Below are 27,725 nucleotides of genomic sequence, written 5' to 3'. Positions count from 1 at the left end.
AGCCGTTGAGAAATGCTTGTTGAAATTTTCGATAATCATGGATTTATTGGTGGTGACCGTGTTACCTAGCCTCAGTGCAGCGGGAAGCTGGGAGGAGGTGCTCTGGTTCTCCATGAACTTTACAGTGTCCCAGAACTTTTTGGAGTTTTTGGAGATGCACATTTCTGCTTGAAGAAGCTGGCCTTTGCTTTCCTGACTGACTGCGTGTATTGGTTCCTGACTTCCCTGAACAGTTGCATATCGCGGGGACTATTTGATGCTACTGCAGTCCGCCACAGGATGTTTTTGTGCTGGTCGAGGACAGTCAGGTCTGGAGTGAACCAAGGGCTATATCTGTTCTTAGTTCTGCATTTTTTGAACGGAGCAAGCTTATCTAAGATGGTGAGGAAGTTACTTTTAAAGAATGACCAGGCATCCTCAACTGACGGGATGAGGTCAATATCCTTCCAGGATACCCGGGCCAGGTCGATTAGAAAGGCCTGCTCGCAGAAGTGTTTTAGGGAGAGTTTGACAGTGATGAGGGGTGGTCATTTGACTGCGGACCCGTAGCGGATACAGGCAATGAGGCAGTGATCACTGATATCCTGGAAGAAGACAGCGGAGGTGTATTTGGAGGGCCAGTTGGTCAGGATAACGTCTATGAGGGTGCCCTTGTTTACAGATTTAGGGTTGTACCTGGTGGGTTCCTTGATGATTTGTTTGAGATTGAGGGCATCTAGCTTAGACTGTAGGACTGCCGGGGTGTTAAGCATATCCCAGTTTAGGTCACCTAACAGAACAAACTCTGACGCTAGATGGGGGGCGATCAATTCACAAATGGTGTACAGGGCACAGCTGGGAGCTGAGGGGGGTCGGTAGCAGGCAGCAACAGTGAGAGACTTATTTCTGGAGAGAGTAATTTTTTTAATAAGTAGTTCAAACTGTTTGGGTATACTTTGCAGGCTATCTCTGCAGTAGACTGCAACTCCTCTCCCTTTGGCAGTTCTATCTTGATGGAAAATGTTATAGTTGGGTATGGAAATCTCAGAATTTTTGGTGGCCTTCCTAAGCCAGGATTCAGACACGGCAAGCACATCAGGGTTAGCAGAGTGTGCTAAAGCAGTGAGTAAAACAAACTTAGGGAGGAGGCTTCTGATGTTGACATGCATGAAACCAAGGCTTTTTCGATCACAGAAGTCAACAAATGAGGGTGCCTGGGGACATGCAGGGCCTGGGTTTACCTCCACATCACCCGCGGAACAGAGGAGGAGTAGTATGAAGGTGCGGCTAAAGGCTATCAAAACTGGTCGCCTAGAGCGTAGGGGACAAAGAATAAAAGGCAGATTTCTGGGCATGTTAGAATATATTCAGGGCATAATGCGCAGACAGGGGTATGGGGGTGCGGGCCAAGATAAAGCAAAGCAGTTCGACACATACAACAACACAGAGTTACACATGGAGTAAAACAAACATACAGTCAATAATACAGTAGAAAATAAGTCTATATACAATGTGAGCAAATGAGGTGAGATAAGGGAGGTAAAGGCAAAAAAGGCCATGGTGGTGAAGTAAATACAATATAGCAAGTAAAACACTGGAATGGTAGATTTGCAGTGGAAGAATGTGCAAAGTAGAGATAGAAATAATGGGGTGAAAAGGAGCAAAATAAATAAATAAATAGATACAGTAAGGGAAGAGGTAGTTGTTTGGGCTAAATTATAGATGGGCTATGTACAGGTGCAGTAATCTGTGAGCTGCTCTGACAGCTGGTGCAAACCTCTTGGTGTTAGGGGGCAGTATTTTCACTTTTGGAAAAAAAACGTCCCCGTTTTTAACGGGATATTTTGTCAGGAAAATATGCTGGAATATGCATATAATTGACAGCTTTGGATAGAAAACACTCTAACGCTTCCAAAACTGTAAAGATATTGTCTGTGAGTATAACAGAACTGATGTTGCAGGCGAAGGCCTGAGAAAAATCCAATCCGGAAGTGACCCAGGTTTTGAAAGCGCTGCGTTCCAATGACTCCCTATTCAGCTGTGAATGTGCCATCAACGAGCTTACACTTTCTACGTATTCCCCAAGGTGTCTACAGCATTGTGACGTAGTTTTATGCATTTCTGTTGAAGAATAGCCGTAGGCGGCCACATTGCGTAAGTGGTCACATGGTGGCTCCGAGAGAGATTCTCGCTTAAAATGCAGAGGTCCTAGTGAAAAACGAACTGTCCTGACGGATATATTATCGAATAGATATTAGAAAAACACCTTTAGGATGGATTCTAAACAACGTTTGCCATGTCTCTGTCGATATTATGGAGCTAATTTGGAATATTTTTCGGCGTTGTGGTGACCGCAATTTCCGGGCGATTTCTCAGCCAAACGTGAAGAACAAACGGAGCTATTTCGACCTACAAAAATAATCTTTGGCTCTCTACCTGGGTGTCTCGTGAGTGAAAATATCTGAAGTTCATCAAAAGTAAACTATTTAATTTGATTGCTTTTCTGATTTCCGTGACAAGGTTGCCTGCTGCTAGGCTATGATAAACTTGTCTAGCGTTGTCTGTAAAGCATATTTTGAAAATCTGAGATGACAGGGAGATTAACAAAAGGCTAAGCTGTGTTCCAATATATTTCACTTGTGATTTTCATGAATAGGAAGATTTTCTAGGAAGATTTATGTCCGTTGCATTATGCTAATTAGTGTCAGGTGATGACAACGGTCCCGTTCACGGGATGGAGTGTCACTACAGGTTACAGATAGTGAGGGAGATAAGTGTTTCCAATTTCAGAGATTTTTGTAGTTCGTTCCAGTCATTGGCCGCAGAGAACTGGAAGGAGAGGCGGCCAAAGGAAGAATTGGTTTTGGGGGTGACCAGAGAGATATACCTGCTGGAGCGCGTGCTACAGGTGGGTGCTGCTATGGTGACCAGCGAGCTGGGATAAGGGGGGACTTTACCTAGCAGGGTCTTGAGGATGACCTGGAGCCAGTGAGTTTGGCAAAAAGTATGAAGCGAGGGCCAGCCAACGAGAGCGTACAGGTTGCAGTGATGCGTACTATATGGGGCTTAGGTGACAAAACGGATGGCACTGTGATAGACTGCATCCAATTTATTGAGTAGGGTATTGGAGGCTATTTTGTAAATGACATCGCCAAAGTCGAGGATCGGTAGGATGGTCAGTTTTACGATGGTATGTTTTGCAGCATGAGTGAAGGATGCTTTGATGCGAAATAGGAAGCCAATTCTAGAATTACTTTGGATTGGAGATGTTTGATGTGAGTCTGGAAGAAGAGTTTACAGTCTAACCAGACACCTAGGTATTTGTAGTTGTCCACATATTCTAAGTCAGAACCGTCAGGAGAAGTGATGCTGGACGGGCAGGCAGGCGCAGGCAGCTATCGGTTGAAGAGCATGCATTTAGTTTTACTTGTATTTAAGAGCAGTTGGAGGCCACGGAAGGAGAGTTGTATGGCATTGAAGCTTGTCTGTAGGGTTGTTAACACAGTGTCCAAAGAAGGGCCAGAAGTATACAGAATGGTGTCGTCTGCGTAGAGGTGGATCAGAGACTCACCAGCAGCAAGAGCGACATCATTGATGTATACAGAGAAGAGAGTCGGCCCAATAATTGAACCCTGTGGCACCCCCATAGAGAGAGGCCCAGACAACAGGCCCTCCGATTTGACACACTGAATTCTATCAGAGAAGTGGTTGGTGACCCAGGCGAGGCAATAATTTGAGAAACCAAGGCTATCGAGTCTGCCGATGAGGATGTGGTGATTGACAGAGTCAAAAGCCTTGGCCAGGTCAATGAATACGGCTGCACAGTATTGTTTCTTATCGATGGCGGTTAAGATATTGTTTAGGACCTTGAGCGTGGCTGAGGTGCACCCATGACCTGCTCTGAAACCAGTTTCAGAGTGGGCTTTCGAAATGGTCGGTAATCTGTTTGTTGACTTGGCTTTCGAAGACCTCGCTTGTAGGATAGATGTAGGTCTGTAGTAGTTTGGGTCAAGAGTGTCCCCCCCTTTGAAGAGGGGGATGACCGCAGCTGCTTTCCAATCTTTGGGAATCTCAGACGACACGAAAGAGTGGTTGAACAGGCTAGTACTAGGGGTTGCAACAATTTTGGCAGATCATTTTTAGAAAGAAAGGGTCCAGATTGTCTAGCCTGACTGATTTGTAGGTTCCAGATTTTGCAGCTCTTTCAGAACATCAGCTGACTGGATTTGGGAGAAGGAGAAATGGGGAAGGGTTGGGCGAGTTGCTGTGGGGGGTGTAGTGCTGTTGACCGGGGTAGGGGTAGCCAGGTGGAAAGCATGGCCAGCTGAAGAAAAATACTTATTGCTATCCATCTTCTTCCCTTCTCGTGTCATCAACCCTTCAAGTGGTCCTTTATTTCTTTCATGTTAAGAATTTCTGGAACTCCCGTAATAACTCCCTTTACCCACTGCCGTCCGGTTTGATCCGATATGCTACTATACACCACACGTTTTCATACCTGCTTGAGTTTGTGAGCCTTCTCACACTGTTTAGCATCAACACACCTCATCCAAGACTTTTAGCAGACACAACCTTTCCTACTTTACTCTTCAAATCACTAGACCAATGCGATCGGACTTATTGCAGTGACTCCACCCTTGTCCTCAAACTTCACCAACACCTTGAACGCCACTTCTATTCACACAACACTGCGACCTAAACCTCTCTCACCACTCCTCTCCTCTGATGAGACCTGCAAAGAACCTTGGTCTTCCTCTTCTTCACATCTACTCGCACTACTCTTACTCCACCTTTTCCCCTCCACCACTACACTCCGTGACATCCTCCTCAACGCCTAATCCCCCTACATTTCCATCCATCTCTGCTCCAGTCACAGCCCAGGTTGCCCACGTCAACACTAAAAAACCTTTCCAATCCAAATTGGATGCTTTCACTGCACAAACCACAGGCCTGCAGGCATGACCACTCCCCTCAGCAAGAAACAGCAAGAAACAGTCCAGGACAGAGAATGGATGAATGCAACATCCATGTCTATGTCACTAACAAATATAGTCATGGGTGGTAACTCTAAAATTCACTCGAAAGGCATGGCACTCTGGAGAATATGCAAATAAGGTTATACTCTAAGCAGTTTGTTAATTTAGAACTAGAAAAGTGTGGACCGTATAGACACTGCAACAGTGTTAAATGTAGATTCAGTGTTTTAGTACTACTGCTAATAATAATCATACAAATAATCAACCATAATAATAATGGATTAGATTTATAAAATGCTTTTTCAACCTAGGTGCTCAAAGCCCTTTACATAGTAAGGGGGGAACTTATGTCATCCGCCACCAAGTGTAGTGCCCACTTGGGTTATGCACGGCAACCATTTGTGCCATTACGTTTCAGGTATGTCTCTAGAGAAAGCAAGCTTGAGCCATTACAAGACTAATGCATACCATTTACAGGTCCCAGTATCTGCTGGTTTTAAATTTTTCTTTTCAAATAAGAACTACTGTAGATAACCAGATGAGGGGAGTTCCTTACTAATCAGTGACTTTAATTCATCAATCAAGTACAAGGGAGGAGCAAAACCCGGCAGGCACTCGTGGAATGAGTTTGACACGTGCCCTTCATCAATGACCATCATGTTGACACCAAAGTCTGTGCTTCAAACACAGGCTTAAAAAGAGCCACTGTTCAAGACTGCAGGAAGAGATGGGGATAACTCTGCCATCAAGTCCGACTTTTCATCATTTTCCTTTATTTTCAGAATAAAAGCATTATATCCCCATAAACTAGTTTAGAGTGATCATGAGAGGTCATCATGCAATTGTCATTATCCTCTAGGGGTTGTTTCCTGGACACAGACTAAACCTATAGTCCTGCATTAAGAAGAATGCTCAATTGAGATTCTCCATTTAAATTGTTGTTTGTTGTTTAGTAAATTATTAGGCTTAATCTGGGTCTGGGAAACCAGTCCTGGATGTCCAGTTTGCATCACACATTTATTGATAGATTCCTTCAGAATTTTAAGTGATGAAAGCTAGTACAGCATACTCCCAAAGCCATCCTCACGAAACCAACCTCTCACCAGAATTCACGGAAATTGAAAGCAATTGATTGAAAGTCAGCCCAGGTTGTACAATGGAGGGCTGGAACTGTCAGGTCAGAATACAGATAATCAGTTCCTAATGTGGAACTTGGAAATACTCTGACAGAAGCTTTACATAAGCATTATTATGTAGTGCAATGATTTGATACTCAACGGCTGTTGAAAAAAGCGACAACAACAGTGCTTCCATAAATTAGCTCACACTCCAATGGAAATATCAAAAACATTTCACTGCCACCCATGCTGCAGTTGAGCACACCTTTCTAGACAGAGATAACAATTACAATATAAACACTGAGCAGAGTCTGACGAGGTAGAATCCGGTTCAGGAACAACTCAACATCCGACAGTTGACTTGTGTTTTTTCATAGCTAGCAACCCATCGTGTTTCATAGCATTTATTTCCATACAACCACAAATATGCTGTAGTTTTTCCATAACATTTAATAACAGTCAAACATTTCTCCCCATTTCTACACATTCCAACACAAGAGCCTGTATGCTGTTCTTTTTCAACAACAAAAAATAATAATGATAATTCAGAGAGGGATGAAAATTGATGCGGAGAAAGACCTCTGCTAATAATGGATAAGAAATCAATGAGTTGAGTCTCCTTTTCCTGCAGTGCATTTATATTTGTCTGGAGCTAGCGCTGCCCATGCATCAAATGGATCAGATATCAAAACTCACACTTTCTCACACTCCCTTACATCAGCTGTAGCAGTGGCAGTAGCATGAATCTTTAACTCCAGTGAGGGATAGAGAAGAAGGCTTTACAACATGCACACCACCGGAGACTGCAAGTGCGGTCATTAGCACCAAAAAATGACTTGCAATAAAAACTCTCGCTCCTTGCTTTCTTTATCACTCACCCTCTCTAACACACACACATCCACACACTCACTCACACACACACTCACAAACAAATTACTTTCTATAAACACCCTCTCTCTCTCTCTCTCTCTCTCGCTCTCTCTCTCTCTCTCTCTCTCTCTCTCTCTCTCTCTCTCTCTCTCTCTCTCTCTCTCTCTCTCTCATCCTCTCTCTCATCCACACACACTCACACGCACACACCTTAAAACATTTTACATACCTGGTGGGACTTCTTCTGACAGGTATGACAGCTGTCGGCTTGTGAGGAGGAATGAGCAGGACTTTCTGTGCACTCCTCACCATTTTCTTTCTCTTTTTCTCACTCGCTTTTTCCATCTCTCTACCTCTGTCTGTCTCTCTGGGGCATTGCTTAGTGGCCGGCTAGCGGAGCGCCCTCTGTCTCTCTCTATCGCTGTCTCCCTCACTGTGTGTGTGTGTGTGTGTGTGTGTGTGTGTGTGTGTGTGTGTGTGTGTGTGTGTGTGTGTGTGTGTGTGTGTGTGTGTGTGAGAGAGAGAGAGGTGGATTGAGGGAGTGTATGTGTGTACAGTATGAGCCATCCTCCAATCCTGCCTGACTACGACTGCAGCAGCTCCAGGAGGAGGAGATCTCTGACTGGTAAACTGAGGGCTTAGAACATGTCTGTCAGGCTTGCACCACCCTCTGTCTTTCACATTACCCTCATATCCCTCTCTGTCTCTTGCTATATTTATCTATGCTAACCTCCATATTCATCCACATATCTCTCCTTCTCTCTGTCATATTTGTCTCCCCAAATTCGCTCTCCTTCTAACACATGCCCGAATGCAAACACACACACCCATTCCATCTCTCAGTTACCCCAGGGCTAGCTGTGGAGTCTGCCTCTGAATTCAGCAGTGCTTTCGCTCTCACTGGCTCCAAAGGGAAACTTAATGAATAATGAACAGAGGAGTGAAAGAGAAGGATGGGGGTGGAGGTGGAGGAGATGGGCAGTGGGAGAGAGAACGAGTGAGAAGAGGCCCTTCAGGACCATGGGACATTGGAGAGAGGGCTACTTCGTGGTGTTCACCCACCAATTAGGTAGACAAGAAGAGAGGAATAGAATATAGACGATGTGGCAAAGTGGAGGAGGACAGGGGATGGAGGGGTGAGGTGGAGGTCTCTAACTAAAGAGGGTGCTTGATATAGAGACAGATTAGACTCCAGAGACAAGGAGGGAGGCTCGGGCCAAGATGAGAGGCAAGAGGAGAAAACGGATGTTGAAAGACAGAGGGGCTCACAGGAAGACGTCACAGGGACATGCTCTCCTTTACACAGTGCTGCTCCTTCATCTATCATCTAGACCCAGTTCTCTCAGACTAGACCAGACAAGAGTTTCTCATTTATCAAATGTACTAAAGAGTTTATCTGCATACTACTACCTACACCTTTCTGAAAGGTAAGCTATGTGTTTTAAAAAAAATGCACATGTAAGGTATTCAAACTGTTTTTAGATTAACCCCACCTTACAATGTATTTGAAATGGCTTGGTTGCTTCGGGTGAGGATTTAAGCCATTCTCGACCCCAATCCATTTTGTTTCAAATTTTAACTATCTAGTGACTGGGTTGGTTATAATAGAAACTGAATGAAGGTTATTGGTGGAGTATTGATGGGGGTCAGTAAAGCTGCCTAGTTGCAGTCAAACATAATTGTTAAGCCCTGGGAAGAGAGCTGTGGTCTTAATGACATGCTCCAGGGGTCTTTGAGGGATACTGGTGTATTGATCTAAGGGTCCTTTCACACCGTGATGTCTTCTTTCACTGACAGCTCTTTAATGATAGCTCTCTAAATCATCTCACAGACTGGGCTAATTGTAGGAGAAGACATTACAGATGATAAAAATCTAATTATATAGTGTCATTCCGAAACCGTTGACACTGTAATGAGTAAGGACACCAAGTTAGCATTTAACCACATAGCATTTCCTTACAGACACTGAACTTGGTCCTTTTGTTTCCCGAATACATCAAATTACACACTGTTATTTTGAACTAAGGAATGTAGACATTTTCAAATACATGAAATGTAAAAGTTTTATATCACAAAATAGTTTGTAGAAATTTGTGCGCGGCTGTTTATTGTTTTTTCTTTATGTATGGTTATTGTAAAAAAATAAATAATAATAATACAAACTGTAATATTGTTCATTGGGCGTTTAAGACCTGGCTACAGACTTTGAGGCTTGTCCGCCATTTTGTTAGCTCAAACAGTGAGTGAGCGAGTGTGTACAAAAATGTATTAATGTGGTATGTGATGGTTGTGTGAGTGGCTGTGGTGGGTCCCTCCATAAATAACACTTCGGTCAATTAATCACAGCTAAGCAGAACAGAGAGATTAAGCAGTCGACTGAATCTCATTTCAAGCTGCTGGTTTGTGGTTTGGGTGGGTGTGTGCGTGGGACATGCTGGGGACACAGACAAATGGCCAACTCACTGGGTTCCAGCTCCAGTGGAGCCATAGGAAGACACATTACCAGGCTGCAATAAAGAATTAGTTTTTCTCCCATAGTTCGTCTAATTTATGTGGTGCTGGACAAACATCAAGGTGGGGAAAGAATCACTGACAACCTTGAGGGAGAGTGCACCCACAGGACTGGAAAACCCACCACCGGCCCAGGTGACAGGCCCACGATAGTGTTCAAGTTCCTGAGGTTCAAGGACAAGGTAACTGTTCTTGAAAGAGCCAAGACATTGAGAGGAACGTGCATCTTCCTCAACAAGGACTATCCTGAAGATCCAACAGGTCCCGGACGTGCTCAATGGGATTGAGATCTGGGCTCTTCACTGGCCATGGAAGAACACTGACATTCCAGTCTTGCAGGAAATCACGCACAGAACAAGCAGCATGGCTGGTGGCATTGTCATGCTGGAGGGTCATGTCAGGATGAGTAAGCAGGAAGGATACCACAAGGGGGATGTCTTCCCTGTAATGCACAGCATTGAGATTGCCTGCAAAGACAACAAGCTCAGTCCGATGATGATGTGACACACCGCCCCAGACCATGACGTACCTTCCAACTCCAAATCGATCCCGCTCCAGAAGACAGGCCTCAGTGTAACGCTCATTCCTTCGACGATAAACGCAAATCCGACCATCACCCCTGGTGAGACAAAACCGCGACTCGTCAGTGAAGAGCACTTTTTGCCTGTCCTGTCTGCTCCAGCGACAGTGGGTTTGTGCCCATAGGAGACGTTGTTGCCGGTGATGTCTGGTGAGGACCTGCACTACAACAGGCATACAAGTCCTCAGTCCAGCCTCTCTCAGCCTATTGTGGACAGTCTAAGCACTGATGGAGGGATTGTGCGTTCCTGGTGTAACTCGGGCAGTTGTTGGTGCCATGCTGTACCTGTCCCGCAGGTGTGATGTTCAGATGTACCGAACCTGTGCCGGAGTTGTTACATGTGGTCTGCCACTGTGAGGATGATCAGCTGTCCGTCCTGTCTCCCTGAAGCGCTGTCTTAGGCATCTCACAGTATGGACATTGCAATTTATTGCCCTTGCCACATCTGCAGTCCTCATGCCTCCTTGCAGCACGCCTAAGGCACATTCACGCAGATGGGCAGAGACCTAGGGCATATTTATTTTGGTGTTTTTCAGAGTAAGTAGAAAGGCCTTTTCAGTGTCCTAAATGTTCATAACTGTGATCTTAATTTCCTACCGTCTGTAAGCTGTTAAAGACACTAACGACAGTTCCACAGGTGCATGTTCCTTAATTGTGTTCATTGAACAAACATGGGAAACAGTGTTTAAACCCTTTACAATGAAGATCTGTGAAGTTATATGGATTTTTACGAATTATCTTTGAAAGACAGGGTCCTGAAAAAGCTTCTTTTTTTTTTTTTGCTGAGTTTATATGTAGCCTTCGGTTCATGAAATCAATAACATACTAACATCAGATAAGATTAATATATGTGTGTGGTGTGGTGTTGCTGTATAAATTCAGAGACATAGGCCACCAAGGGCTAACAGTCAGTAGAGGTCTACTTTCTTGGATACCTTAATATTGATTGGTTTTCATCAAGCAGTCCACTCAATTGGTACCGTTTCCGGAGAAAGGAATGCAGCCATTTTATTGTCTCTTAACAAACTCTACTGTTTTGTTTGTTTTTTCGCATTGCTGGTAACTTTTGTACATATTGATGCTGCTACCTTCTCTTATAACCGACAAGAGCTTCTGGCCATAAGAACAGTGATTACTCCCCTCGAAATGGGCAAAAAAAAATTCTATGAGTCGGACGGGAAGGATATACTCCAAACACCCGAATAGGCCCTCATCCCCGTCATTCGCTGGAGAAAGAAACAGAGATTTCCGTGTGAGGATCAGGCGACAAGTAGCTAATCTGCCTTTGCCATCTGTACCCTAGCTAACGTTCAATTGCTGGAAAATAAATGGCAAGAACTGAAAGCACGTATGTCCTACCAATGGGACAATAAAAACTGTAATATCTTATGCCAGGTTGTGGCTGAACAAAATTAATAACAAACAGCTGGCGGGTTATTCACTCTATCGGTAGGATAGAACAGCAGCCTCTGGTGGGACACGGGGTGGGCGCCTATGTATATTTGTAAACAACAGCTGGTGCACGATATCTAAGGAAGTCTCAAGGTTTTGCTCGCCTGAGTATCTCATGATAAGCTGTAGACCACACTATCTACCTAGAGAGTTTTCATCTGTATTTTTCGTAGGTGTGTATATACTATCACAGACCGATGCTGGCACTAAAATCACATACAATGACCTGTATACCACCATAAGCAAACAGGAAAAATCTCATCCAGAGGCAGCGCTCCTAGTGGCTGGGGACTTTAATGCAGGGAAACTTAAACCAGTTATACCTCATTTCTATTAGCATGTTAAATGCGCATCCAGAGGGAAAATAAAACTCTAGACCACCTTTACTCCACACACAGAGATTCGTACAAAGCTCTCTCTCGTCCTCCATTTGGCCATAATGATATCCTCCTGATTCCTGCTTACAAGCAAAAATTAAAACAGGAAGCACCAGTGACTCGGTCTATAAAAAAGTGGTCAGATGAAGCAGATCCTAAACTACATGACTTTTTTGCTATCACAGACTGGAATATGTTCCGGGATTTTTCCGATGGCATTGTGAAGTACACCACATCACTCACTGGCTTCATCAACAAATGCATTGATGATGTCGTCCCAACAGTGACTGTACATAAATACCTCGAAGCCATGGATTACAGGCAACATTCGCAGTGAGGTAAAGAGTAGAGCTGTCGCTTTCAAGGAGCGGGTAGCTTATAAAAAATCTCTCTATGCCCTCCGACTAACTTTCAAACAGGCAAAACATCAATATATCAATAAGATCGAATAGTACAATGATTGTCGGATGTGGCAGGGCTTGTAAACTATTACAGACTATAAAGGGAAGCACAGCCGTGAGCTGCCCAGTGACATGAGCCTACAAGATGAGCTAAATAACTTATATGCTCGCTTCGAGGAAAGTAACATTGAAACATGCATGACAGCATCAGCTGTTCTGGGCGACTGTGTGATCACACTCTCTGCAGTCGATGTGAGTAAGACCTTTAAAGAGGTCATCATTCACAAGGCCGCAGGGCCAGAAGGATTACCAGGACGTGTACTCAGAGCATGCGCTGACCAACTGGCAAGTGACTTCACTGGCATTTTCAACCTCTCCCTGACTGATTCTGTAGTACCTACATGTTTCAAGCAGACCACCATAGTCCCTGTGCCCAAGAATACTAAGGTAACCTGCCTAACTGCCTACCGACCCGTAGCACTCAGGTCTACAGCCATGACATGCTTTGAAAGGCTGGTCATGGCTCACATCAATACCATCATCCTCGAAACACTAGACCCACTCCAATTTGCAAACCGCCAACAGATCCACAGATGATGAAATGTCTTTTGCACTCCACACTGCCCTTTCACTCCTGGACAAAAGGAACACCTATGTGAGAATGCTATTCATTGACTACAGCTCAGCATTCAACACCATAGTGCCCTCAAAGCTCATCACTTAGCTAAGGATCCTGGGACTAAACACCTCCCTCTGCAACTGTATCCTGGACTTCCTGACGGGACACCCTCAGGTGGTAAGGGTAGGTAACAACACATTCGCCATGCTGATCCTCAAAACAGAGGCCCGTCAGGAGTGCCTAGTTAGTCCCCTCCTATACTCCCTGTTCACTCATGACTGCACGGCCAGGCACGACTCCAACACCATCATCAAGTCTGCCGATGACACAGCAGTGGTAGGCCTGATCACCAACAATGATGAGACAGCCTATAGGGATGAGGTCAGAGACCTGACCGTGTGGTGCATGGACAACAACCTCTCCCTGAACGTGATCAAGACAAAGGAGATGATTGTGGACTACAGGAAAAGGAGGACCGAGCACACACTCATTCTCATCATTGGGGCTGTAGTTGAGCAGGTTGAGAGCTTCAAGTTCCTTGGCGTCCACATCACCAACAAACTAACATGGTTCAATCACACCAAGACAGTCGTGAAGAGGGCACCACAAAACCTATTCCCTCTCAGGAGACTGAAAAGACTTGCCAGGGGTCCTCAGATCCTCAAAAGGTTTTACAGAGGAAGGCCCTAAAAATAGTCAAAGACTCCAGCCACCCTACTCATTGACTGTTCGTTCTGCTACCCATCGGCAAGCGGTACCGGAGCGCCAAGTCTAGGTCCAAGAGGCTCCTAAACAGCTTCTACCCCAAGCCATAAGACTCCTGAGCATTTAATCAAATGGCTACCCAGACTATTTGCATTGCCCCCCACCTCCCCACCCTTCTACGCTGATGCTACTCTCTGTAATTATCTGTGCATGGTCACTTTAATTACTCTACCTACATCTATATATTACCTTTATAACCTTGACACCGGTGCTTGCGCACATTGACTCTGTACCGGTACCCCCTGTTTATAGGCCCGCTATTGTTAACTACTGCTGCTCTTTAATTATTTGTTATTCTATTTTTTTAGTATTTTCTTAAAACTGCATTGTTGGTTAAGGGGTGGCAGATAGCATAGTGGTTAGAGCATTGGACTAGTAACCGGAAGGTTGCCAAATCGAATCCCCGAGCTGACAAGGTCAAAATCTGTCATTCTGCCCATGAGCAAGGCAGTTAACCCACTGTTCCTAGGCCGTCATTGAAAATAAGAATGTGTTCTTAACTGATTTGCTTGTTAAATAAGGGGGAAAAAATAAAAAGGGCTTGTAACTAAGCATTTCAGGGCTACATCTGTTGTATTTGGCACGTGACAAATCAAATTTGATTTGATTTGAAGAGGAAGCTGCAACCAGTGCCTATAATCTGATTCAGGTTATTAATCAACCTACCAGGGAGTTTACAAACTCTACAGGAACTTTAGAATCCTCATGCATTGATCACATTTTTACTAATACTGTAGAATACAGTTCCATTGGATGCAGTGATCAAAATATAGTGTCTATTTCCAAGAAAGGTAAAAAAAAAAGATGGGCCTAAAATAGTGTATAAGAGATCCCAAATGTTTTGTGCTGTGACTTATTTGGAGGATGGGATGTTACATTGTTTTGCTTATTTGATGTGATTATACAGGAGCATCCAGACGCTGCACTTAGTGAATTTATGAAATTGCTTATTCCAATTATTGATAAACATGCAGCAGTTAAGAAACTGACTGTTAGAATTGTCAAGGTTCCATGGATTGATGAGGAATTGAACAACTGTATGGTTGAAATAGATGGGGGAAAAGGAGTGTCTGCACATCTGACTGGCTGGCTTACTACAAATTGAGAAACTGTGTGACTAAACTCAACAAACAGAAGAAGAAACTATATTATGAAGCCAAGATCAATGATATAAAGAATGATGGGAAAAAACTTTGAGTACAACTCCATCTTTCATCAAATCAGATGACTTATTCATCACAAAACCATTTGATGTGGCCAATTATTTCAATTATTTCTTCATTGCCAAAGTGGGCCAATTTTGGCAGGAAATGCCAAGAACAGACAGTGAGCCATTGTACACATGCATAACAAAATAATGAAAGAAAAGCATTGTAAGTTACATTTTTTTGTTAGTGTGGGAGAGGTGTAACAATTGTTGTTATCGATCAATAATGACTTACCTCCTGGCATTAACAAACTTGGATGGAAAGCTACTGAGGATAGTAGCATACTCTATAGCCACTCCTATCTGCCATAGCTTTAATCTGACATTAGAGGAAAGTGTTTGTCCTGGAAGTCTGGATGGAAGCCAAAGTCATTTCCCTACCCAAGAAGGTTAAATAAGCCTTTACTGGTTCTAACAGCCAACCTATTACCTTGCTTCCAGCTCTTAGAAAACTTCTATATTGCGGATTCAGAGCTATCTATCTAATATAACACATATTGTTTTCTTGAATGAAAGCTTCTCTAATGTTAAACATGTAAAGGGTGGTGTACCACAGGGCAGCTCTCTTCCCGCTCTACTCTTTTCTATTTTTTACCATTGACCTGCCACTGGCATTAAACAAAGCCTGAGTGTCCATGTATGCTGATGATTCAGCGCTATTACACGTCAATAACCACAGCTAGTGAAATCACTGTAACCGTAAACAAGGAGTTGCAGTCTGTTTTAGAATGCGTGGTTGGTAATAAATTGGTCCTGAACATCTATAAAACTAAGAGCATTGTATTTGTTAAAAATCAGATCTAGACCTCAACTGAATCTGGTAATGAACGGTGTGGCTGTTGAGCAAGTTGAGGAGACTAAATTACTTGGTGTTAGATTGTAAACTGCCATGGTCAAAATATATTGATTAAATTGTTAATAAAGAGATGCTCTGCTTTTTTGACACCACTCTCCACAAAGCAAGTCCTGCAGACTCTAGTTGTATCTTATCTTGATTATTGTGCAGTCATATGGTCAAGTGCTGCAAAGAATGACCTAGTTAAGTTGCAGCTGATAGATGCATACACACCCACACTATATGTTAATGTTTTAAAATGTAAGTAAATTGTAGTCTTTTGTCTGTAATGTCTGATCCCTCTTCATGATGTCACACTTCCGTGTTGTGGCAACATCTTAATTCTTTCCTTGCTCAACATTTTTCATTTATCTTTTTTTCCCTGGATACTTTATCTCGACATGGTTCTACAGGAGGTCTACCTGCCGAAAAAGACAAGTAGTAACACTATCGCAATGCCATCAAATTGCAGTCGCTGTACTCATATTATTTAGGAGAACTATTGCCTATTGGTGAGGATAACCTAGTTGTAAGCCCAACTTCAGATGCAATCGTTAGGCAAGGGCAATTTAAGTATAGGAAAGGATGAAACAGCGTCTGTGCAAATTTAACCCAATTTATTTAACACTGTGATTTCATAAATGCACACATTAATTCAGGTTACAGATTCTGTAACTAGGCTTAGGACCCCTAGACAAAGCGAGTGCAACAATATCAGTAGGCTAGTTATGCGTTTCCTCTTATTTATTAATAGAACTAGATTACTCCATCTAAAATGGAACGTGGAATGATTTAACATAGTCCAAAACCCTTAAAAGAAACACTTGCTACTCAAATAATGTAAATAATTATTTAATTAATACATTTGAAAGGCCATTACATTTTTTACGATTGGTTAAATCTTGATATTGATGGCTTATGATTGATTAAGTCTTGATATCCAGTAGCCTTCAATTCACATACAGAGGTTCCATTAAAGTTCTGCATTGACCTTGAATATCTCTAATATGAAATAATCAGTCACGCTCGGATTGTTACACACATTCACATTCTACCTTAAGGCTTTACTAGGGGTCAAGGTTGCCTCAGCAGGACACCATTATTCCCCTTCAAAAATACTTTGCTAATCTTGATCAGAGATACTCTAGCTAATATATTGAGAAATAACAATTATTGCTGATGGCCAGGATGTTTTTCACCCTTTTTGAAATCGAATTTTCTTTTTTTCTTTCCCTTCCAATGGGGATGAAGGTTTTTCGACTCAGATTTGCTTAATAGCCAAGTGAATGCACTTCTGAACTCATTTTTTGGGGGGACAATGAAGTGAATCTGGATGTAGTTCATAGACAGTTAGGTATGAGCCCAACTGAAAACATTAATATTACTTCTGCTCTAAAAAATATAGCTAATAAGCTGTAATCTTAGTTATGGACAGGTCACGAGCAAATCAGAAGTATTAATACACTGAAAGAGTGGGTTGTAGGGATTGGTTTGACAGTATAGTATTAGGATATGGGAGATTTCTGGTCATTGGCAGTCATTAGGGAGTTAACGCTAGACTCTTGGAGCCACAGAGATGTGAGCTGTCTTATGCACAGTGTGTGTGTGTGTGTGTGTGTGTGTGTGTGTGTGTGTGTGTGTGTGTGTGTGTGTGTGTGTGTGTGTGTGTGTGTGTGTGTGTGTGTGTGTGTGTGTGTGTGTGTGCGTGTGCGTTTGTGTGTGTGCAACTCCACTGGTCCCAATCAACAGTGATGGCTATCACACATGACAGCCAGAGAGTGATGGGTTTCATCTAGATAATTGAGGTAGACAGTGCTTGTGTGCCAAATGACACCCTATTCCCTTTACCTTTGACCAGGGCCATTGATCTCTGGTCAAAAGTAGTACACTATATCCTTAATAGGGTGCAATTTGGGATGCATTCAGGGAAAATGGAGAGGGTGAAAAAAGGATCTTACTATCATATTCTTTTCAGCATAGATGAATGATTAAGGGAACGGATGGTGCTGTTTATGTCACTCTGCCGAGTGATACATAAGGAACTCGATTGAACCTCCCAAGGACAGTTGCCATGGATTCTAGCTACTTGAGGAATAGTGCTGTTGGATAACCTTGCAGGATGCAGGAAGCATGTAGAACATACTTTGACTTGTGACATCACGAGAAAGGAATCTTTATGTGGAATCCCACTAAGTTAGTTGCCTCGGTACTGGTCTGTTTAGCTAACATTCCACTCATTGTAGCTGGTGTCATTGTTGAGCGACTGAAGCCGTGTCTAAACTTGACAGTTCATGTAGTGTTAGTATTCTGTTCCTAAAGTTCTGATCATGGAATTCCGAGCGCATCATGCATCTACACCTACATTTACATGTTACCGTGTCCACAGTGTGTCTGGATTCCCTTTTCCCTGCGCTACATTCAAATACCTTTATGCATTCTACAAATGATGGAATAGGCAAAATAGGATAATAACACAACAACAACTGGTGGCAGTAGCTAATTACTGTAGCTAATGAGGTCAGCAAACCATTTATGAGGTCAGCAAACATGTATTTCCTCCAAAAAACACACGTATTCTGGAGACTTGTGTGCTGATGACGTCATTGTGTGCTGATGACGTCGCCCACTGTATGTTCTTCCGGTAGCCTGATTGTGTCCAGACTGAGCAGAAATCCACACACAATGCATCCCTGAAGTGGTCTGCCAGATCTGAACACAATCAGACCCCAAAGCAACTTTTGTGAGTCTAAACCAGTCTTTTCAATGCGATCTTCGTATTCTGATAGCAGAAGTCGCATGTACTGTAAGTGTGAAGTGGGGGGGGGGTGACACACAAACCGCAAGGCCATTTAATCATCCATAATGAAAGCTGTATGCGAGACTAGATGTCTGATGGCGTCTGGAACCTCTGATGGATCCTTTATGGAGAATTTAGGCCATAACTTTTAACATGTAGGTTTCCCATTTGGCGTCCCATTTATTGAATATAAATCCAAACATATTTTTTATAATTTATTTCCATGAGCTTCCTTGGGTCACTGAAATTTTCAGTCTGACTGTGTGGGCATGAGGATACATATTTGAATATATTTACATATACAGCCCTGATTGGCTGATATAATTGTCTAGAGCCCACCCCCTTCCCCTTAAAAAAAGAAGGCAAAAAAAGCACAGGCTATTCATCCTGTCAGTTGGAGCTGGAGTCGGACCTTAAAAGCATCAAACTTCCACAGGTGTGTAGCCTACTTAGTTTTGTCATCAAAATACATAATGCATCTTAATTTGCTATTTCATTGTACTGTTTTAAATAGTTCACCAGAAGATGCAGACAGGTCCCAGAACTGCCTGTTTGCATGGTGGACCATCCTGGCCTCTACCATGTCTGCCATCTATTCATTGCAGAATGTCACAGGGCAGACTATGGCGCTACGTCCTCAGAAGTCAACTGTTAGGCCTCTGAAATGCAAAGGTCCATGGTATAATCTTTTGTATAATCACAAAGTCTATTTCATCATTTTGCGAAATAGACTCTGTGACGATACTGAAAATTATGATTATAAGATTATTTGCTGTTGTTGAAAGTAAATAAAGATACCAGACAGCATTCATAAATGTTGTCATTCATAAATTCTCTATTATTCACATAACATAATGAACAGATCAAAAAAACAAGGCTCGAATGAAAGTCAAAATCATGGCACCTTTTAAACGTATTGTTTTACATGTGCTCAAACTCTAGAATGTGTTCCTGTGAGAGGAAAACAGATCATGGTGAAAGTAATAGGGTGTTGGCTAAACATAATCGGATAGGACGTATAGTGCAGCAAGAGATTAGTCATCAATGGCATAAAGTACAAAAAATATGTGGTTTAATTTACATTGTCCTCACCAGTTTTCTTGAACACCGGCATGACTATATATACAACTTCACAACTATAATCTCATTCACTGTGTCTTGGAAAAGTACAAAGTAAGTCCCGCTATTCTTTGGTTTACAGCTTAAAGAATAGGCTCTTGTTATATGCTAGTGTTTTTTCAAACCTGATACAAATTTATCTTGGTGTGACTTAGTCATAACTCTGGGCTTACAGCCAAGAGAGGTTTGGGTGCAACCGCAGCATGTGACATCCCTTGGGTTTACTATTTACAGAAAGTCATATGTATGAAAACTTGCAGAAAGGAGTACAATATATTGTTTCTTGTTGTGAATGCAGTTAGACAGTTGAGCCCTCAGGCTATCAACCTCGTTGCACAGACAACTAATTACCTTTTACACACCATCTGCTGACTGCCACGTATACAGAAAGGGGTTGTATTTTCTCTATAAAAGCAGAGACCCGGCTATGTTTGTTAAGCTTTCAACTCTGAACCATTCTTGGTGATGTTGTTGCTTCATTTTTGCAAATCTTATAATAAAGCTGTTGTTGGAAGAATCAAGTCTCTCTTTTCATTTATAATTTATCTGACAAATTTGCTACAAGGATGGGACGGCTAACTCCGTTTGCTGATTGCTCGCGAGGAGATCGAGGTTACCTACGTGCAGGATAGCGTTAGACGTGGCTCGTGGAGCCCACTCTCCGACTAAAACGGAGCAGAAAGAGACCCGCCTCAGACTGGCTGGGAGCGTCAGACAGACAAAATAAATTTAGGGTGAGACTGAATTTCTTTTAAACAACATAGAAAATGCTGTTCTGAGAGATGTTTTGCACATTTATTTATATATATTTGTTGTAGCAAAGACACAACTAGTTAGGAACTTTGTGGTCGCAGAGTTACAGTGCCTTGCAAAAGTATTCATCCCCCTTGGTATTTTTCCTATTTTGTTGCATGACAACCTGTATTTTAAATTGATTTTCATATAAAAATTATTTATTCAAAAAAATAAAAAAAATGAAAATTGATGTGTGCATATGTACAGTGGCTTGCGAATGTTTTCACCCCCCTTGGCATTTTTCCTATTTTGTTGCCTTACAACCTGGAAATAAAATACATTTTGGGGGGGTTTCTAACATATGATTTACACAGCATGCCTACCACTTTGAAGATGCAAAATATTATCATTGTGAAACAAACTAGAAATAAGACAAAAAAACTGAAAACTTGAGCGTGCATAACTATCACCCCCCCCGAAGTCAATACCTTGTTGATCCACCTTTTGCAGCAATTATATATCTCCATAAGCTTGGCACATCTAATCACTGGGATTTTTGCCAATTCTTCAAGGCAAAACTGCTCCAGCTCCTACAAGTTGGATGGGTTCCGCTGGTGTACAGCAATCTTTAAGTCATATCACAGATTCTCAATTGGATTGAGGTCTGGCCTTTGACTAGGCCATTCCAAGACATTTAAATGTTTCCCCTTAAACTACTCGAGTGTTGCTTTAGTAATATGCTTAGGGTCATTATCCTGCTGGAAGGTGAACCTCCGTCCCAGTCTCAAATCTCTGGAAGACGGAAACAGGTTTCCCTCAAGAATTTCCCTGTATTTAGCGCCATCCATCATTCCTTCAAATCTGACCAGTTTCCTAGTCCCTGCCGATGAAAACATCCCCACAACATGATGCTGCCATCACCATTCTTCACTTTGGGGATGCGGTTCTCGGGGTGATGAGATTGCACCAGACATATAATTTTCCTTGATGGCCAAAAAGCTCAATCTTAGTCTCATCTGACCAGAGTACCTTCTTCCATATGTTTGGGGAGTCTCTGACATGCCTTTTGGCGACTACCAAACGTATTTTTTTTTTCTATAAGCAATGGCTTTTTTCTGGCCACTCTTCCGTAAAGCCTAGCTTTGTGGAGTGTACGGCTTAAAGTGGTCCTATGGACAGATACTCCAATCTCCGTTGTGAAGCTTTGCAGCTCCCTTCAGGGTTATCTTTGGTCTCTTTGTTGCCTCTCTGATTAATGCCCTCCTTGCCTGGTCTGTGAGTTTTGGTGGGCGGCCCTCTCTTGACAGATTTGTCGTGGTGCCATATTCTTCAAATTTTTTAATAATGGATTTAATGGTGCTCCGTGGGATGTTCAAAGTTTCTGATATTTTTTTATAACCCAACCCTGATCTGTACTTCTCCACAAATTTGTCCCTGACCTGTTTGGAGAGCTCCTTTGTCTTCATGGTGCCACTTGCTTAGTGGTGTTGCAGACTCTGGAGCCTTTCAGAACAGAGGTATATGTACTGAGATCATGTGACAGATCACGTGACACTTAGATTGCACACAGGTGGACTTTATTTAACTATTTATGTGACTTCTGAAGGTAATTGGTTGCACCAGATCTTATTTAAGGGCTTCATAGCAAACGGGGTGAATACATATGCACGCACCAGTTTTCCGTTTTAAATGTTTTGAAACATGTTATTTTTTTCATTTCACTTCATCAATTTGGACTATTTTGTGTATGTCCGTTACATGAAATACCAAATAAAAATCAATTTAAATTACAGGTTGTAATGCAACAAAATAGGATTAAAGGCCAAGGGGGATGAATATTTTTTCAATGCACAGTAGGTCCCGGATGTCAGGAAACTTGGCCCCAGTGAAGTACTGGGCCGTACGCAGTACCCTCCGTACGCAGTACCCCCCTTAGTTTTAGATGCAGAGCAGTTGCCATACCAGGCGGTAATGCATCTGGTCAGAATCCTCTCTCTCTTTTACTCACTCTCTCTCAAGCGCACACAGGACCCCCGCCTTCAATACCATAGTTCCCTATAAGCTCATTACAAAGCTCACAGCCCTAGGTCTGAACTACTCCCTACTCAACTGGGTCCTGGACTTCCTGACGGGCCATCCCCAGGTGCTGACGATAGGCAACATGACCTCCTCGACACTGATCCTCAACACGGGGACAACACAAGGGTGCGTCCTCAGTACCCTCCTGTATTACCTGTATACCCACGACTGCGTGGCCTCATGCAGTTCCAACTACATCATCAAGTTTGCTAATGACACGACAGATCATAAACAATGACAAGACAGCCTACAGGGAGGAGTAAGGAACTCTGACGGCATGGTCCCACGTAAACAACGTCTCCCTCAAAGTTAGGAAAACAAAATATCTGATTGTGGACTTCAGGAGGAACCAGGCTGGCCACGCACCCATCCTCATCAACGAGGCCTCCTTGGAGATGGTCACCAACTTCAAATTCCTCTGCGTACGCATCTCAGAGATGCTGAAATGGTCTAACCACACAGACACCATAGTGAAGAAGGCACAACAGCGACTTTTCAACCTCAGGAAGCTGAAGAAATTTGGCCTGTCCCCGAGGGCACTCACAGTCTTCTACAGGAGAGCCATCGAGAGCATACTGTCAGGCTGCATCACAGTCTGGTACAGCAACTCCACCGCTGCGGACCACAAGGCTCTTCAGAGGGTGATACATGCAGCCAAACACACCATTGGATGCATACTGCCTGCCCTAAAGGACATCTACAACACCATGTGTCTCAGGAAGGCCAGAAGGCCCTGTTCACCCCGCTTCAATCACTAAGATGCCCAGTACAGGGGCATCATGGCAAAACTGAAAGACTGGCCAATAGCTACCATTAGTCAGCTACCTGCTCCCCCTCCACCCTATACATGTGACTATTAAACACTCAGGAATCTGAATATCTACCGTCTCTTAATCTTTTGGAGTCATTGTTTACGCTTAGCTAGCAGTGTTGACCTCTAATAGATGTGCAATCTTGGAGTGCTGCCCTTGTCCATCTATTGCCGAGATTGAAAAGGAACCCTTGAGATTTGTGAGACCTGTGAAAGCCATTTTTATATTTACTAAAATAAAAATCACACAATTAATTATTTTTTCAACCTGAGACATTGCTCTTGGCTCATTTTCTGTGAAGAACAAGTAAAATAACACATTTTATTGAGTGCACACCATGCACCCCCCTGCACATTTATAGTACATAGCTTTGTATGTGTGGCTCCTTACCACAATCAATCAGCATGGCAAAAATCATCTCTGCTCAGAGGGCTTTAGAATTTTTAATTTGCAGAGAGAGAGAAGCTAGTGTGGATGGAGAGCCATCGACTTTTCCAAATATGAGGATCATCAACTTCCAGTGAGTTGGAAGAAGAGGATAAGATTGACCATCAGCAAGCCCCAGGACCAGCCCGTCAGCAACCAGCTCATCAGCAGCCTCTAGGAGGAGAAATATGGATGTCAACAAGTGGTGATATTGAATGGTCTTCATGCCCAAGGAGTGAGCCACCCTGCATGGATGCCAATGTGATAAGGATGTAACCAGGACCAACGCAGATGGACATAAAGTCTTCTTTTAAACTATTCATCACAGACACCATCCAGAAAATAATTCTGGAATACTATAATTTGGAGGGAAGGTGTGTTTTTGGAGAATGATGGAAGATGGACCAAACTCATTTACATGCATTCTTTTGGGTTCTTATCCTTGCTGGTGTTTTCAGATCCAATGGGGAATACACAGAATCCCTGTGGGATGCAGAAACTGTCAGACAACTTTTCTGTGCCACAATGTCTCTGGGAAAATCCCACATTATTTCCAGGATTACCTGCTTTGATAACCAATACACCAGACCAGCTTGGCGGCAGAGAGACAAGCTAGCTGTAATCAGGTCAGTGTGGGACAAGTGGGTGGACCGCCTTATTTTACAACCATGGGCCCAGAATTACTGTTGACGAAAAGCTTATGCCATTTCGGGGCCGCTGCCCCTTCAGGAAGTTCCTACCGTCTAAACCCGCAATATATGGAATCAAGATCTGGGCTGCCTGTGATGCTGCTTCATCATATGGGTTGAAATTGCAATTGTATACAGAGAAGCCAGATGGAGGAGCCCCTGAGAAGATCCAAGGGATGCGGATTGTCCTGGACATGACACAGGGACTCCGTGGGCCACAACATCACATGCAATAACTTTTTTACTTTGCACAAGCTGGGACAGGAGTTCCTCAAAAGGAAGCGGACGATGGTAGGAACAGTACCAAAAAACAAGCCAGAGAACCCAACTCAGTTGTTGAATACATGGAACAGGCCTATCAATTCCTATAAGTTTGTGTTCCCTGCCGTCACGTCCCGAGTGTCCTAAGTGCCAAAGAAAGGCAAAAATGTGGTACTCTTGAGTACGCTGCGTAGGGATCGGAGAAGCTGTGAAAAAACAGAAATCATATCTAATCTAGAGGAGCCAAAATATCCCAAGGACCCAAGCTTCTGCAACCATCATGAGGAGGATTCAGGAGGAGGATGCTGGTTCCCCATCTGCCTGATCCACAGAACCAACAACTCCAAAACCGGAAGTAAGTCTGAGGGATGTTGTTGCATGTGTGTGTGTGTCTGACTCTCCTTCCTTGGCCAGCTGTAACTATATGTAACGGATGTGAAACAGCTAGCTTAGTTAGCGGTGGTGCGCGCTAAATAGCGTTTCAATCGGTGACGTGACTTGCTCTGAGACCTTGAAGTAGTAGTTCCCCTTGCTCTGCAAGGGCCGCGGCTTTTGTGGAGCGATGGGTAACGATGCTTCGTGGGTGACTGTTGTTGATGTGTGCAGAGGGTCCCTGGTTCGTGCCCGGGTATGGGCGAGGGGACGGTCTAAAGTTTTACTGTTACATATATATGTGAGTGAATGAGATGTTAGTGAATTTTTTTTCTCCATCATTCTAGATTGCAGCCGGTAGCAACAAGAAGAAGTGTTGTGATGAACAAGAAGACACAGTGCACATACATCAAGTGCAAGAAATACATTTGCAACACGCACACAGTAAAACTCATGTCCCTCATGTGGTTTGTAGACCGGCCTTCATTTCTCTTCAATGGGGCTCATTTATCATTTCCACAAAATACTGTAGGTAAAATTTGTCCAGTTCCAAAGCAATAAACATCAACAGTGATGAAAACATTGTTTCATTTATATTTGTTATTCCATGTTATTATATACTGTATACATATATTTTTTTTTTACCTTCACCTTTACCTTTTTTTACCTTCAAATTCTTATTTACAATGATGGCCTACCCTGGCCAAACCCAAACCCGGACTATGCTGAGCAAATTGTGCACCGCCCTATGGGACTCCTAATCACCTCCGGTTGTGATTAAGTATTAAGTATTTTTATGTAAATTGTTATGGCTGTTTAAAAACCCAATAATGTTGTGGGTCCATCAGACCCGCAGACATTGGGTGAATAACAAAAACATGAACACCACATAAGGGTTAAATGACAATGAATTACTCATTTTGCACAACAGGCAAACATAATATAACCACTTAGTACGTTGGCCCTGTATTCAGAGATAATCTATTCATCAGAAGTAGGAATATTTTTCTGCACTTGATCACACAATTAAATAGATGTATGTTAAATATCTTTGTTATAATTGTTTGTGTGAATGAAAATGTATAACATCAACAACATTCCGGTCTGTAATTCTGCAAAATATCAAATGAAATCAAACTTTATTTATTTATTTGAATGCAACAAGTGTAGACCTTACCGTGAAATGCTTACTTACAAGCCATTAACCAACACGGCAGTTGGCAGTGTGCGGGAGTACAGATTAGTTGCGGTAATTTGCACCTATAGGTAGGGGTGAAGTGACTATGCATAGATAATAAACAGCGAGTAGCAGCAGTGCACAAACAAATGGAGGGAGGGGTCAATGTAATACTCCGGTGGCCATTTGATTAATTGTTCAGCAGTCTTATGGCTTGGGGGTAGAATCTGTTATGGAACCTTTTGGTCCTAGATTTGGGGCTCTGGTACCACTTGCCGTGGAGTAACAGAGAAAACAGTCTATGACTTGGGTGACTGGAGTCTCTGACACTTTTATGGGTTTTCCTCTATGTGCTTTATAATGTCAAAGCTTATTTTATAGACTGTGTGGCTGAGGCAACACTATACTTGCAAGGCCATGGACTCAGTGACATTGGCTACAGTTGCCTGAAGACTCTTCTCTTCTCTTCGCCTGTTTCAAGTTTACTTCAGTTATGTACACAGACACAAACACACCCCAACGCACACAGAAAAAAATATATGTTTTATTTTCAGAGGAAACTAGCACCATAATCTAGGAGTGAGATAAGGCGCTCTCCCACTGTGAGGTGAGACGGATCACTAATGTTCAGAGGTCCTCTATCAGTATGTGGGCCTCTGCTTCAGTTCTCTCTCCCACACCCAGTGTTCCTATTCTGGTGGCGTTCATTATGTTCTCCTACCCTCCACCATAACAAGTAGTTTTAGAAAGGAAATGGCTCTGGGTTCTACAGCAGCTAACGTTTAAAGCTAAAATTGACATGTCCTGGATCTGTTTATTTTCCGGTAGCAACAGAGGCAATGTTTGGAAAAAGATGGAAATAACTTAATGAATACTTCAAAGCCTTATACTGTAGCTCGGTAGCTATTTAACAACAAGATATGTATCTTGCTGTTTCCTGAAGTTTTTTTTAGCAGTATGAATATCTTATTATCTTGTTCTGCTTTGCATGTGGTTGGTTTCTTGGGTAGTATAATCTTGGAGAGACAGAGCAGGGATAAGAGAGTCGTGAGGTACAGTACAGGATATCAGCAGGTAATCCAGTTTGTGTGTCTCACTGTCCCAGAGGTCAGGCCTGTCAGCCATTGTTTCTAAATACAGCTGACAGCAGACACCGTACAATAGGCCTATTGGCTGCATCTCAAATGGCACCTTATTCCCTAAATAGGGCTCTACTTTTGATCAGGGCCTAAAGGGCACTGATCAAAAGTAGTGCACTATAAAGGGAATAGGGTGACGTCTGGGACGCAATTTAAGACTGAGGGAATATCTACAGATAAGCTCTTCAGCTTATTACCGGTCAAGAACCGTTTGTAGGTCAACTCAGAACAGTTCTACTTGGTCCAATTGTAACAAGTGGATAGTTTGGCCTCAATTTCAACTCGCAAATACAGCACTCTCTTTCTCTGAAAAATACATCTGAACATAAGTGCCTCACTCACAAAGGCTATAAACATTTCATAATGTTTAATCAATGCTACAGTTTATGGGGTCAAATGCTGGCACTATAGATCTGGAGAACACCTGCA

General features: G+C 42.8%; 1 protein-coding gene across 2 annotated transcripts in view; it reads right to left on the bottom strand.

Annotated features, from left to right (window-relative positions):
- Window positions 1–27,725, bottom strand: part of LOC110490018 (cadherin-18) — a 368,917-nt gene that overhangs the window by 213,796 nt on the left and 127,396 nt on the right. The window contains exon 1 of one of the 2 annotated variants that reach the window (XM_021563095.2): window positions 7,173–7,381. The exons of the other annotated variant lie outside the window; for it this stretch is intronic. The gene's annotated coding sequence lies outside the window, so the exon portion shown is untranslated. Of the gene's footprint in view, window positions 1–7,172; window positions 7,382–27,725 lie in introns of those variants that run through there. 2 annotated transcript variants of the gene reach the window in all.

This window comes from Oncorhynchus mykiss, chromosome 15 (assembly GCF_013265735.2).
Source record: "Oncorhynchus mykiss isolate Arlee chromosome 15, USDA_OmykA_1.1, whole genome shotgun sequence".
In the NCBI taxonomy this organism is placed as follows: Eukaryota; Metazoa; Chordata; class Actinopteri; order Salmoniformes; family Salmonidae; genus Oncorhynchus; species Oncorhynchus mykiss.
Note: the sequence above shows the minus strand (reverse complement) of the source record. Positions and strands in the feature narration are given on the sequence as shown.